We start from the raw sequence: 12,978 nt of genomic DNA, 5'->3' as shown, positions 1-12,978 counted from the left end.
TCATGGCTGCCCTCTCCTTTATCCTAGGACTGGGGGTTGGGCCACTTTAGAGGAAGTCCAAGGTGGACAGTAGGCTTTGAGGTAAGGGGAAGTTAATTTATCCCAAAGAAAGTCTACCAAACTCGCTCCAGCTCTTCCTCCTCTTGTTCTCTACTTCGTAGACCTGCTGGGGAATGTCTGCTCCTTGTCTGACTAATGAGGAACTCGAATTCCAGAGAGTAAAGTGGCCTGTCACACAGCTAGGTCACAGAAACGAGACTAGAACTGAAGCCTCTTGAGGCCCAGAGCAATGCTTTTGCTGAAGAGAACATTGCTTTCCATGATCACAAGCAGGGTTCTCTTGCACACACTCATAATTCCTCTGCCACACAGATTTTTTTCTGTAAAAACAGAGAAGCAGCTGAAGTTATTACTTTGCTTCCCTAGACTCATTCTCTGCTTTCACCTAGGAGAGGAGAGTGGGGAATGAAAAGTGCTGAGAGAAGGCAAAAGGAATGACTGGGGCGTGAGGGGAGTGGAGCTAAGAGGCCTGAGGAGGGGACCCAGGTGGGAACAATTGGAAGGTCTATAAAAGTGAAGGTCTATAGGGTCTAAAGTTACCCACATTTTGTTAAAATGTGTTACAGGAAAGAAAAAAATATCACACACAAGGTTTCTGTGGGTCTGGTGCTGCTCCAAAGGAAAACTGATTTAAATCAGTCAACTGCTGTGATAATAATATAAAACTCTGCCTGTGGCCTGACCAGTTTGGCTCAGCGGTTAGAGCATTGTCCTGCGGACCAGAGAGACTCGGGTTCAGTTCTCGCTAAGGGCACGTACCTTGGTTGCAGTTTGTCCTGGTCCCGACTGGGGCTGTGTGGGTGGCGACCACTGAATGTGTCTCTCTCATGTCAATGTTTCTCCTCTCTCTTCCTCCCTCTCACCCTCCCACTCTATTCGAAGATGAATCGGGTAGGATTAAAAAAATTAAAAAAAAACTCTGCCTGTGCTCTGGCTGGTTTGACTCAGTGGCTAGAGCATCAGCTGTGGACCAAGGAGTTGCGGGTTCAATTCCAGTCAAGAGCATGTACCTCAGTTGCAGTTCAGTCCCCAGCCCTGGTGGGGGTCTTGCGGAAGGCAACCAATTGTTTCTCTCTGTCTCTGTCTCTGTCTCTGTCTCTGTCTCTGTCTCTCTCACCCTCCCACTCTGTCTGAAAATAAACAAAAAATATCCTTGAGTGAGGATTTAAAAAAAAAAAACCCTGCCTGTTTTAACCAAGCAAACATCTTTTGTTTGTTCTTAAATAATTCAGATATCAGCTATATTTAACACTTCCTCCGGTGCCAGGGCCCCTGAGGTGGGCAATGACTCGGGCAGCGCAACACTCCATTCCTTGGCCCTGGGGCGCCAGCAAGGGTTGGGGCCTGAACAACATGCACCTGGCTGATAGGGTTCAGGTCAGACCAACAGGGTGGCTACAGGTGGGTTCCAGAGAGAAAAGCCTGTATCAACTGAGAGGATTGTCCCTTTTGACTATTCCTGCCAGGTTCGGCGTTACTTGGACATTTGCATTCTGGTCATGAAAATAATAGAGGTTCCATTCTAGTAACGGAGCCCTGTCACATCCTGTGACTTCAGAACAATGAGGAAGGTTAAAGAGCAAATCCAAATAAAACACTCAGAATGATGGGGGGTGGGGAGCAAGGCTGAAACAATATACTGGCTCCAGAATGAGAGGTCAAAGTGACTGACCCCACCTTACTCTGAAAGGTTTTCTGCGTTCATGGGCCTCTTCCTCCATACGCACAGAAATATATATTAAAAATTACAGTTTATGGCTGCATTCGTATAAAAACAAATCTATTACTGTTATATATTAAATACTTTCTTTGACTTAAAAGTTCATTTTTTTCTTTTGGTTTTAAAAGAAATATAAACCTCTTTGCTGGGCCTCTAAAAGTATAGTGGGCACTATACACTGTGGCTACCACGCCTGGTGGATAAGGGAAGGGCGTGAGGACCATGGTGAAGCCTTCAACAGGCCAGTGACAATGGGCTGCAGAGGGGTGTGAGCATCATAGGACAGTGGTGGCTCCTGGACCAAAAGTGAAATGAGCCCCCAAACTCAGGGACAAAAGTTCTGTGGAGGAATCAAAAAAGAATTAGTCATTGATCAGCTTCTGCTCAAAATCCTCTTAGAAATTGAATACCCACTAGTCTGCTTCAGAGAAAGGTCACTTAATAACAAAGTGTTTTATATTCATCAAGAAGGAACTAATGCAGCCCTGGCCAGTGTGGCTCAGTTGGTTGGGCATCATCCTGTGCACCAAAAGGTTGCTGGTTCTGATCCCGGTCAGGGCACATACTCGGGTTTGGGGCTCAATTCCCAGTAGTGGCCGTGCAGGAGGCAGCTGATCGATGTTTTTCTCTCTCTCCCTTTCCTTTCCTCTCTCTCTAAAACTCATTTTTAAAATATCTTAAATAAGAAAGAAGGAACCAAGGCAAGTTTTAGTCACTCATAAAATTATCGCTAACTTATTAATTATAATCTGTTATGAATATGTCTGTTCTAGCAAAGAAAGGATATAGCCCTGGCCGGTTTGGCTCAGCGGTTAGAGCATCAGCCTGCGGTCCGGAGAGACCCGGGTTCGGTTCCCGCTAAGGGCATGTACCTCGGTTGCAGTTTGTCCCCGGCCCTGGTTGGTCGTGCGGGTGGCAGCCACTCGATGTGTCCCTTTCACATTGATGTTTCCCTCTCTCTCTCTCTTCCCCTCTCTCCCTCCCACTCTGTCTGTACAAAAAATGGAAAAATGTCCTCGGATGAGGATTAAAAAAAAAAAAAAACAAGAAAGGATATAAATGATGTAATAATGAGGCAGAGAGAAGAAGACAGTCTACATGGAATCTAGAAAAAGGAGAGTTGAGTTACAAATTAACTTAGTTATCACAATTTGTGTCTAGGGAAAAAGATAACTAGCCCTGGTTACTTACAGATTTCTTTTTTTTGCTTTCAGTTTGAAAGATTTCTTAAAATATAGAACACCTGTATTTGTTATGTTTTTTATATTTATTTATTTATTTATTTTTATCCTCATCCAAGGACACCTTTCCATATTTTGTTCAGATAGAGTGAGAGGGAGGGAGAGAGAGAGAGAGAGAGAGAGAGAGAGAGAGAGAGAGAGAGAGAGAAACATCGACATGAAAGGGACACATCGAGTGGCTAACACCAACACAACACAACCAGGGCTAGGGACAAACTGCAACCAAGGTACATGTCCTTAGCGGGAACCGAACCCGGGTCTCTCTGGACCGCAGGCCGATGCTCCAACCGCTGAGCCAAACCGGCCAGGGCTATTATGTTTTTTAAACTCTAGTATTCCCAGACACTGTGGCAGACTACGGCCCAGACATGAGATTACAGAAGTGATCATGAACCCTATGAAACCCCTCCAAAATGAAAAATAAATAAATAAATCCTCACAATCGATTTCCACAGACAAACCAAAAAAAGTAATCACAAGTGAGATAAGTGGTACCAAGGAGGAAACCAAGATGTTAAAGCCATGTGTAATGGGATGCCCTAAACTCTCTCTGTGAATCATGGACATTTCCCCTGTGGAAGTAACTTTTAAACCAAGACCTGCAAGGTGAGCAGCTCCTACTAGCTGTGACGAGGAGGGAGTGGTTTAAAAACAGAAAGAAGCTGTCAGGTTAGGCCCTGTGGCAGAAAAAAAAAAAAAAATGAAATGAAGCTCACAGAGATTATAAAATGGTGATTTATGATGAAGCTGCAGGAACAGGGAGGGACCTGAGTAATTAGGACCAGGTGGACAGCATCCCTTAGGCCGTGGCTAGGAGCAGCTGTGTGTGGCTTTGAAGCCACCTTCTCTGCCATACCTGCCTTTGCCCCTAAACATTAGGCAGAACCCTTGGTCCACTACCACCCTTGGGACTTTAGCATAAGAGATAGTTATGTCCAGTACCTGAAAAAATCTGGTGCTCAGACTGAGAATTACAGTGAAGAGGACAAAGCTGTTCTAAGATGTAAATAAAACGTGTAGGGAATGGTTTTAACCTGAAGTCAACAACAGGCAAAACATCCAAATGTGATGTTATAATCCTGACATAGAAAACCACAAAGGCTGGAGTTTCAAGGTCACTTCTTACTATGGGGTGGGTAATAAAGGCAGCTTTGACTAATTTCCTGGTTTCCTGGTTCATATTCTTTTCATGCAAGTGTTTTTTAAAACACACACACACAGTTAGAAATTAACAAGCTATTAAAATGGAGGTGTTTATGAAATTCCGTGGCCATCCAGCTAGCATGGTCACTGTGAAACCAGTAAAGTACATAGCATCTTTCAGCCACACTTTCAAAGAGAAGAATGTGAATTTAAGTATAAGAAGTTTGATGCCTAGCCTGGCTGATGTAGCTCAGTGGATTGAACGTCGTCACACGGACTGAGAAGTTTGATGCCTAAACAGTTTGAAATAAATTAATAAAATAAAACATAAACTGTCATCCTGGACATTTCTTATGCTTGGTGATAGCCCAGCATCTCTTTTTTTTTTTTTAATCCTCACCTGAGGACATTTTTGCATTTATTTTCAGATAGATCAGGAGGAAGAGAGAGAGAAACATCTACGTGAGAGAGACAGACACATCGACTGGTTGCCACCCACACGACCCCAGCCGGGGCCGGGGACAAACTGCAACCTAGGTACGTGCCCTTAGAGGGAACCGAACCCGGGACTCTCTGGTCCACAGGCCGATGCTCTAACTGCTGAGCCAAATTGGCCAGGGCATCTCTTGAACAGTATTCCAATAACTGCCAAAGTTCCTCCAGTACTTGTCCTTCTTCTTAAATGTTGTTTATTTATTGATTTTAGAGAGAGAGGGAAAGGGAGAGAGAGAGAGAAACATCAATGAGAGAGAACATCGATTGGCTGCCTCCTGCATGCTCCCCACTAGGGATCGGGCCCACAACTGGGCATGTGTCCTGACTGGGAATCAAACCGGCAACCTCCTGGTGCATGGGTTGACTCTCAACCACTGATCCACACTGGCTGGATCCTTCTTCTTCAGTAGAAACCAGAAGCTCACTGTCTCACCCTCCTGCTGGCCCAGCTTCATAGCAGATGAGGACTCTGACTACTTTTCTCCACTCCCAGCCACCAGCATCTCCCACCTGGGTGACTGCATTCGCCTCCTCACTAGTCTTCTTACCTCACTCTTACCCTCGGCAGGGAGTTCTCAACATAGCAGCAAAGGGATCCTTTTAATGCAGAAATCTCATCAGATCCTTCCTCTGCTCAAAGCCTTCCAATGACTTTCCATCTCACTCAGAGCAAACATCCAAGTCCTTACAACAGTCTAGACTGCCCTGTATGTTCAGGACCCGACACCTCTCTGCATCTCCCCTCACCTTCACCCTCACCTGAGCTTCTGTCTGTTCCTCCAACACACAATTTGTCTTGTCCTTGATGTTCCCTCTGCCTGGCATGCTGTTTCCTCAGATACCCTCAGGCTCCCTCCCACACCCACTTCAGGTCTTCACGCCAGGGTCAGCTTGCCATTGAGGCCTCCTAGCCCCTCCCCAGCACTCTCTCCCCTGTCTCCACTTTGTTTTCCTCCGTGGCACTTTTTTTTAAATCCTCACCTGAGGATATTTTTCTCTTTATCTCCCGATAGAGTGGGAGGGAGAGGGGGAGAGAGAGAGGAGGGAGAAACATCTACGTGAGACCAGTCACATGGACTGGTTGCCTCCCGCAGGACCCTGACCAGGGCTGAACCACAACCATGGTACGTGTCCTTGACTGGAATCGAACCCGAGACTCTTTGGTCCACAGGCCGACACTCAACCGCTGAGCCAAACCGGCAAGGGCTCCGTGGCACTTTTATAGTAAGCTAAATAATGGTCCCCAAGGATGTACTGTATGTGTGAACATGGCATAGGGAATTGGGCAGCTTACCAACTGACCTTAAAATAGGGAGATTATGTTGGATTGTCCAGGGGGGCCCAACAGAATCACAAGGGTCCTGAAAAGTGGAAGAAGAGACAGAAGGGGAGGTCAGAGTGAGGCAGTGGAGGAAGCATTCAACCTGTCACTGCAGGCTGTGAAGAGGGAGGCCAAAGAATGCAGCATCCTCGAACGGGTGGAAAGGACAGAGAACAGCCCCTCCCCTGGAGCCTCCAGAAAGAAACACAGCCCTGACAAATACTTTATTTTAGCCCACGGAGACCCACGTCAGCCTTCTGACTGTACAAAAATAAAATGCGTGTCATTTTTTTTAATACACATCTTTATGTTAATATTGAGTCTTTTTTGTTTTTAATTCTCACCTGAGGACATTTTTCAATTTTTTGTTCAGATAGAGTGGGGAGGGAGAGAGAGAGAGAAACATCAATGTGAAAGGGACACATCGAGTGATTGCCACCCGCACGATCCAACCAGGGCCGGGGACAAACTGCAACTGAGGTACGTGCCCTTAGCAGGAACCGAACCTGGGTCTCTCTGGACCGCAGGTCGATGCTCTACCGCTGAGCCAAACCAGCCAGGGCAAAATGTGTGTCATTTTAAGCCACTACATTTGTGGTCATATGTTGCGGTGACTATAGAGAAAAAATAGACATCATCTCACAAACTAGATATTTACATCTTTCTTTGTCTGCATTTCCTACCATCACTGGAACGCAAAGTCCATGACAGCAAAGATAGTTGACTGTTTTGTCCACTACTCTGCACTCACTGCTAGCATAGTGTAGGCACTCAGTGAATATTTTGTTGAATGAATGAATGTCTGTGTGTCTGTAGGTATGCGGTGTGTTTGACAGGAGAGATGGAGCAGTAGTGCTGTAGGAAGGCTATATACTTGGGTGTAAAAGGCGTAATCCATTACAGTGAGCTTCGGAAGACAGGCCGTCACCCTGGGCCAAGGTTGCTCCTGCCTGGCAAGGACAGAAGAAGCCCAGTAGTTTTCCATATGTGAGGCAGGGGCATGCGGACACGGTCCAACTTGACTGTGGTATGCAAAGGAAAATCTCTCTTAACGTCTCCTGCACATCAAAGGAGATGGTGTCCTCCTGTTCTGAGAGGTAACCAACTTCACAATAAAGCTTACCAGAACTAGTCATCCTGCAGAGGTGGGAAATGGTACCCCAGATCGCCCTGAAGTCTCTCCCTCTTTAGATAACACTCCTGACAAAGAAGGCCACTCTGGGGAGGTAAGTTTTCACAGGTGCGAAGTTCATTGTCGGCATTATAGATTTATGATTCGGCCACAGAACCAGTAGCTTTAGCAAGGAAGTTAGCGCTGACCGAGGGCTGGGCCTGTGCTTTTTATGCCAGCCCCACACGTTCAAGAGCCTGTGAAGGTGAGACGTCAGATTCGTCACAGAGCTACCTTTCCTCTCTGCTTCTATCTTGCATCATTAAAGGTCCTACAAAGAGTTTGCTTTAATGGTGTGTGGTGGTCTGGTTCTCTCCTGGCTACTCAGAACCACTAGGTGATTTCACGGAGGTACGATCCCCACCTAGTGGTGGCCTGATGTTGCCTTTTCCAGCTGCTCTCCCTCTGCTTTCCACCTTCCTCCCCCTACCAAGGCTTCCCCTCCCCTCCACCCTTGGTCCTTTTCTCCCTGACTCAGTCTTTTTTCTTAAGTCGCCAAATTACATCATTGTTTTTTCATTAAAGCCACAGAATGAAGTTCATCTTAGTCTTTCATAATATCACACATCATAAAACGTTGTTAAAACATCACAAGCACCACAGGAACTCAGCACCTCTCTGGGTGTGTACTCGAATTCAGAGTCCAGTTTTAGGTATGGCTACGTTCCATGTGATTGGAATTTGAGAAAATCCATGATTTATGTAAATGACTCCAGGATTGGAGTAGAGCATGGATTTGAGCGGAAAGAACCTGGAATCAGGAAAAGCAGTGTGATGGTTGTCGCCGGTGTCAGGGAATAAAAGCCTAGATGGGTTGTGGTAGCAGTGGAAAGGATCAAAGTGCTTGGGAGAGACAGTTAACAGGAAGGATATACCTTGGCAAGCTCTATCAGAGAACTAAGGCAGGAAAGATTTGGAGATGACAATGAGATTTCAAGGAAGGAAACTGGGATACTAACTTTGCCTTGGTAGAGGCAGAAGGTTGTGAAACTGGGCCAGCTTTCACAGAGAGGAGGAGCTCACGTTCAGCTTCAGATGTGCTGGGGAGCAATGCCAGTGCATCCATGAGGATAAAGAGTATTTGTTTATTTGTTCCTTCAGTCAACGCTTACGGAGCATCCCCTGGGCAGAAGCTGGGGAGACACCATTGGGAGGCTGAATGATAACTGAGATATTGTTTCTGTCCTTAAGAGCCTTGGGGGAGGCACAAACATCTGTAACAAAAGGTGTCATGTGATAAGTCTGTATAAGAGACACCGGCAGATTGCTCTTAGACATCCAGATAAGAGCAAGACCACTTTTGGCTGAAATCAAAGTGTAGCACTCCAATGGGGAGAACGGGGTCGGAGGCACACAGCTTGGACTTTCTTTTTGTTCGTGTTCCCTGCAACCTGCTTTACTCGGTCAATGATCTTCACCTTTGTTTTCATCCCATCTGATACCTGACAATTCAAGTTGACCTAAGAGAATCCTTAAGCGCTGGTTTCATCCATTCCAACATCCAGCGCAGGACCGGTGAGCACTAGAATGGACATGAAGGACTCACTGGAGGACTGGATATGAAGGAGGTGAGAGGGAGAGCAGCCGGATCTGAGGCTCAGGGGACATTTGAAGTTTAGAAATGGAGGAGAAAGAAGAGCATCAAGAGAGACAAATAAGAAAAGCTGATGTCCCAGAATTCAAGAGAGCAAAGTGTTTCCAGAATCAGGTAGTGAGCAATGTCAAATGCTACAGAGAACTTAGAAAGAAAGTGTTGACTATGCAGAAGCTCAGGGAACAATATTAAAAGCAAATCACACACAGACACAGCATTATTATTTTGAATAGTTTTATGATACCTGAAGTCTTATTCCTACTCACACCTGTCTCCTCACCCACGAGTCTCCTACAGTTTTAGTCCAGAGCTATCATACTGAAATTGAGTACACACCCCCAACAGGAAGAAAACTGATGAGCAGGTTCAGTGACAGTTTTGATGGAATGACCCCAAAGAATTTTCATTTTCAGAGTTTTGTGGGTTTTTTTTAATCCTCACCTGAGGACATTTTTTTGATATTTTGTTCATATAGAGTGGGAGGGGGAGAGAGAGAGAGAGAAACATCGACGTGAAAGGGGCACATCGAGTGGTTGCCACCCACACGACCCAACCAGGGCTGGGGACAAACTGCAACCGAGGTACGTGCCCTTAGTAGGAACCGAACCCAGGTCCAGACCGCAGGCTGACGCTCTAACCGCTGAGCCAAACCGGCTAGGGCCATTTTCAGAGGTTTTTATGCAAGATCTGGAAAAGTCTGCTGAACCACTAATTCCTTTATTCGTATCTGTGCGGTCTCTGTTGATACCTTCAGTCCCAGCATAACAGCAGTTAACAAAAAGTTTTTATTAATCATGTCCTCCAATTCTGGCTGTTTTGTCACAAGAATTTTGCCATGTCTAGGACTTCTGGGGCAACATTACAAAATACTTATGCATAAGTTTTTATGATCAAAGCTGAAGTTTAATCATTTTCAAATTGCACCTACATTGTTTTCTGCAAATACTAGCCATTTGCAAACCTACATTTTAACTTCTTGGTTAATCTACTGGCATAAGATGACCCTATCTAGATCACTGGAGTGATAGTGCCGTGGATCTAGAACCCTGTCTTTATTGCTCACCAATGACAGTAGGCAGTACAACGTGAGTACTCAATAAATGTTTTCCAGATGAATGAATGAATGAATGAATCTCAGTTTCTTATTAACATCATCACAGTCATGAGCTATTATATTGTATTAGAAAAATAATCTTGGGCCCTGGCCGGTTTGGCTCTGCGGTTAGAGCGTCGGCCTGCGGTCTGGAGAGACCTGGTTCGGTTCCGCTAGGGGAGCGTACCTTGGTTGCAGTTTGTCCCCAGCTCTGGTTGGTTGTGCAGGTAGCAGCCAATCGTGTGTCCTTTTCATGGCAATATTTCTCTCTCTCTCTCTCTCTCTCTCTCTCTCTCTCTCCCCCTCCCTCCCTTCCTCCCACTCTATCTGAACAAAAAGTGGAAAAATGTCCTCGAGTGAGGATAAAAAAAAAAAGTAAAATACTCTTGGAAGAGCTGAGAGTCAGGCTGCCAATATTCAAACCCTGGGACAGCTCTTGCTACTTGTGCAATCTCTCAGTTCCCTTACTTTCTTTATCCAATAATACAAAGTAATTAGTGTCTCTCTCATAACATTTTTGTAAATGTGATAATACATGTCAAATTGTACGTAGAACAGTACCTAGTAAGTTGTCAATAAATGTTAGCTATTATTATCATTAAATATCCACAGTTGTATTCTATATCTATTATCGAAATATCATTTTATTTAAGCATTGAGAAAGTATTGTTCTGCAACGACATGTTGACAGTGCAGTTTTAGTAACAAGGTGAGGGCAGAACAAAGGTCTACGTGTCAACCAGGGAGCCTAGAATAAGAAATGTTTAGCCTAAAAAAAAGGTTTTAGACATTACCGCCGCTCCCTAACTCCATCTGCACAAAAAGCTTCTCCCACTTACAACTGTTTCGGTAAATTTAGCAACTGGATCCAGTTGCAGAGGTGGAGGCTGTGACTCATTGCTGAAGTTCTGGGGCAAATCAGTTCATAGGCCTGCCTGCACTGCCACCCCTGGGGTTACACCGGAAATAGAAAATGGGATTAAACATCATTCTCTGCAGATGTAGCTTTGTATGGACAAGCTTTACCTGTGCTTTCAAGACCACATTAGAGGGCCTTCTTTCCACAACCTAATGCTAATGCCAATCAGGATTGGGGATGCTGAGGGTCCCTAAAGTTCCCCTAGAAGGGTCTTGCTTCATCAGCATGATTTCTCCTCTCCTAACAACTCTCTGGTTGCCAACTCTCTGGGGGTTATTTCCAGATCTTAGGTCTCACTCTGTCTTTTTCCAGACCACAGCAGGATTTACTAGGGTTTGCAAGGACCACCTGTCCACTCAACAAGGAGAGATTTATTGCAATGAACTAAAAGGACATTTATTGTGACAGGAATACATACGTTATAGCAAAGACAGGATCCCAGCTTGTGTCTGGCCTTCACAAATACTCAGGGTCTTGCCAAGACATCCTTTTTTGGTTGCACATTCACTAACAGTGCAACATTCGGACCCAGGGATGGCTCCAAGGTAGGGAGACTCAAAGGCTGGCTGGCACTCATATAGGGAGATTACCTCCAGGGCCGTAGCTCTTGACTGACTAGCAACCACTGCAGGCTCTTTGTTTGGACTGCTGGACCCCTACTCTATGTCCACCTTCCTTTCAAACAGAATTCTAGGTATACTAGGATCAGCCGATTCTTAGCTCAAAGTTAGTACATTTCTCAGCCTGCTTTGCATGGTCAAGATCAGTAAGTTGCAAGGTGAAGTTCCCTGGAGATTTGTGGGGAAATTTGCCTCCTCATATAGATGTTGCCCCTTGCGCTCCCTTTCTACCTCTCTCTAGGTTTTGTGAAGGCTAATTTAGCTAATTCTAAGTTTCCTTTAAAGAATTATGTTTACAGAATTTGAAACTGCTGGAAGTCTGATTTCTAGGTAAGAGAGGTATTCTTGTACATGAGTTGATTGCTTTTTAAAAATTTATTTACACTGAATTAATACTGAATATCCTAAGTGAAAATGATTAACTATCCCTTTTTCAAAATTATTAATTCACGCACAGGCAAACATGATATTAGGCAATTAATTACAGAGATCAAAAAGTTTGAGGAATGGGAAAACTTTATTTGAATAAAGTGAAAGAACTAATTTTGCATAGTGATTGAAAAAATAAAATTCAAAAATTGATGCAAAAATTGCTGTATCCCTGTTTATCTCTGCACAATGTCTTGATCTCAATATCTCAATTGTTTTTCACACCAAAGTACTGAATGAAACTCTATCAAGGTGACTAATCGTTTGATATATCTGATTTAGAGTGGCTTCTACACCACGCTTCTCTCTTTTCCCCCCAGTACACACTTTTGACTTTGACATTTGCCATATTGGAAATGGCAGATGCCTGAAGGCAAATACATCAAAGCAATTAGGATCAGAATGTTTGCTAAGGATTCTTTTCTAATAGAGCAGAATGTAGTTTTATTAAATCTCTTTTATTGTGAAAGAAAAACATCCAAATGATTCTAAACCCCAGAAACTACCAGAAGCATTTAAACCTTTAATACAAACACATTTATTTTTCAAACTTGGGACATTTTTCTGAAGTACACTTATGATCTAAATACCCCTCTCCCTTCTTCCCTTTACAACATACCATTTCAGTTTGTTTGTTTATAGAATGCAGGCCTTAAGGAAAAGCATTTTTCACATTCTCACAAAAGAAATAAATATTTGTCTGTAGGATCCACTGAGCTAAACTTAACTAAATCCTGATAGAGGCTCCAATCTTTATAACAGACATGTAGAGGATGGATGGTCTTTCATTATCAACAGATTCCTATAATATATCCAAGCAGTTTATTAAAGTATTCAAAGGCATTTATTGAGGTCCTATTATGTGTAAAGTGTTGTTCCAAAGTGGACACTCTTCCTTAGATGTAAAGTGGGCCACTGAAATGATAACTTCAGGAGTTTAGGACTTTGATATACTCAAAATACCCTAATGATAGGAAATGTTTGCTGCTGCTGCTGATGATGCTGATGCTGCTAATGCTGCTCATACTTATGCTGCTGCTGCTACCAAAAGTGCCCAGTTTATTTCTAGAGAACAACTCAGGCAATGGAAGAATATAATTCAAACTTAAGCATTAATAGAAGGTGGAGTTAGGGAGTGGTTGTACCTTTATAACATAACACAATGATATCAT

Source organism: Molossus molossus, unplaced genomic scaffold (genome assembly GCF_014108415.1).
Source record: "Molossus molossus isolate mMolMol1 unplaced genomic scaffold, mMolMol1.p scaffold_m16_p_10, whole genome shotgun sequence".
Taxonomy (NCBI): Eukaryota; Metazoa; Chordata; class Mammalia; order Chiroptera; family Molossidae; genus Molossus; species Molossus molossus.
The sequence above is the reverse complement of the archived record's forward strand: the minus strand, read 5'-3'. Positions refer to the sequence as shown.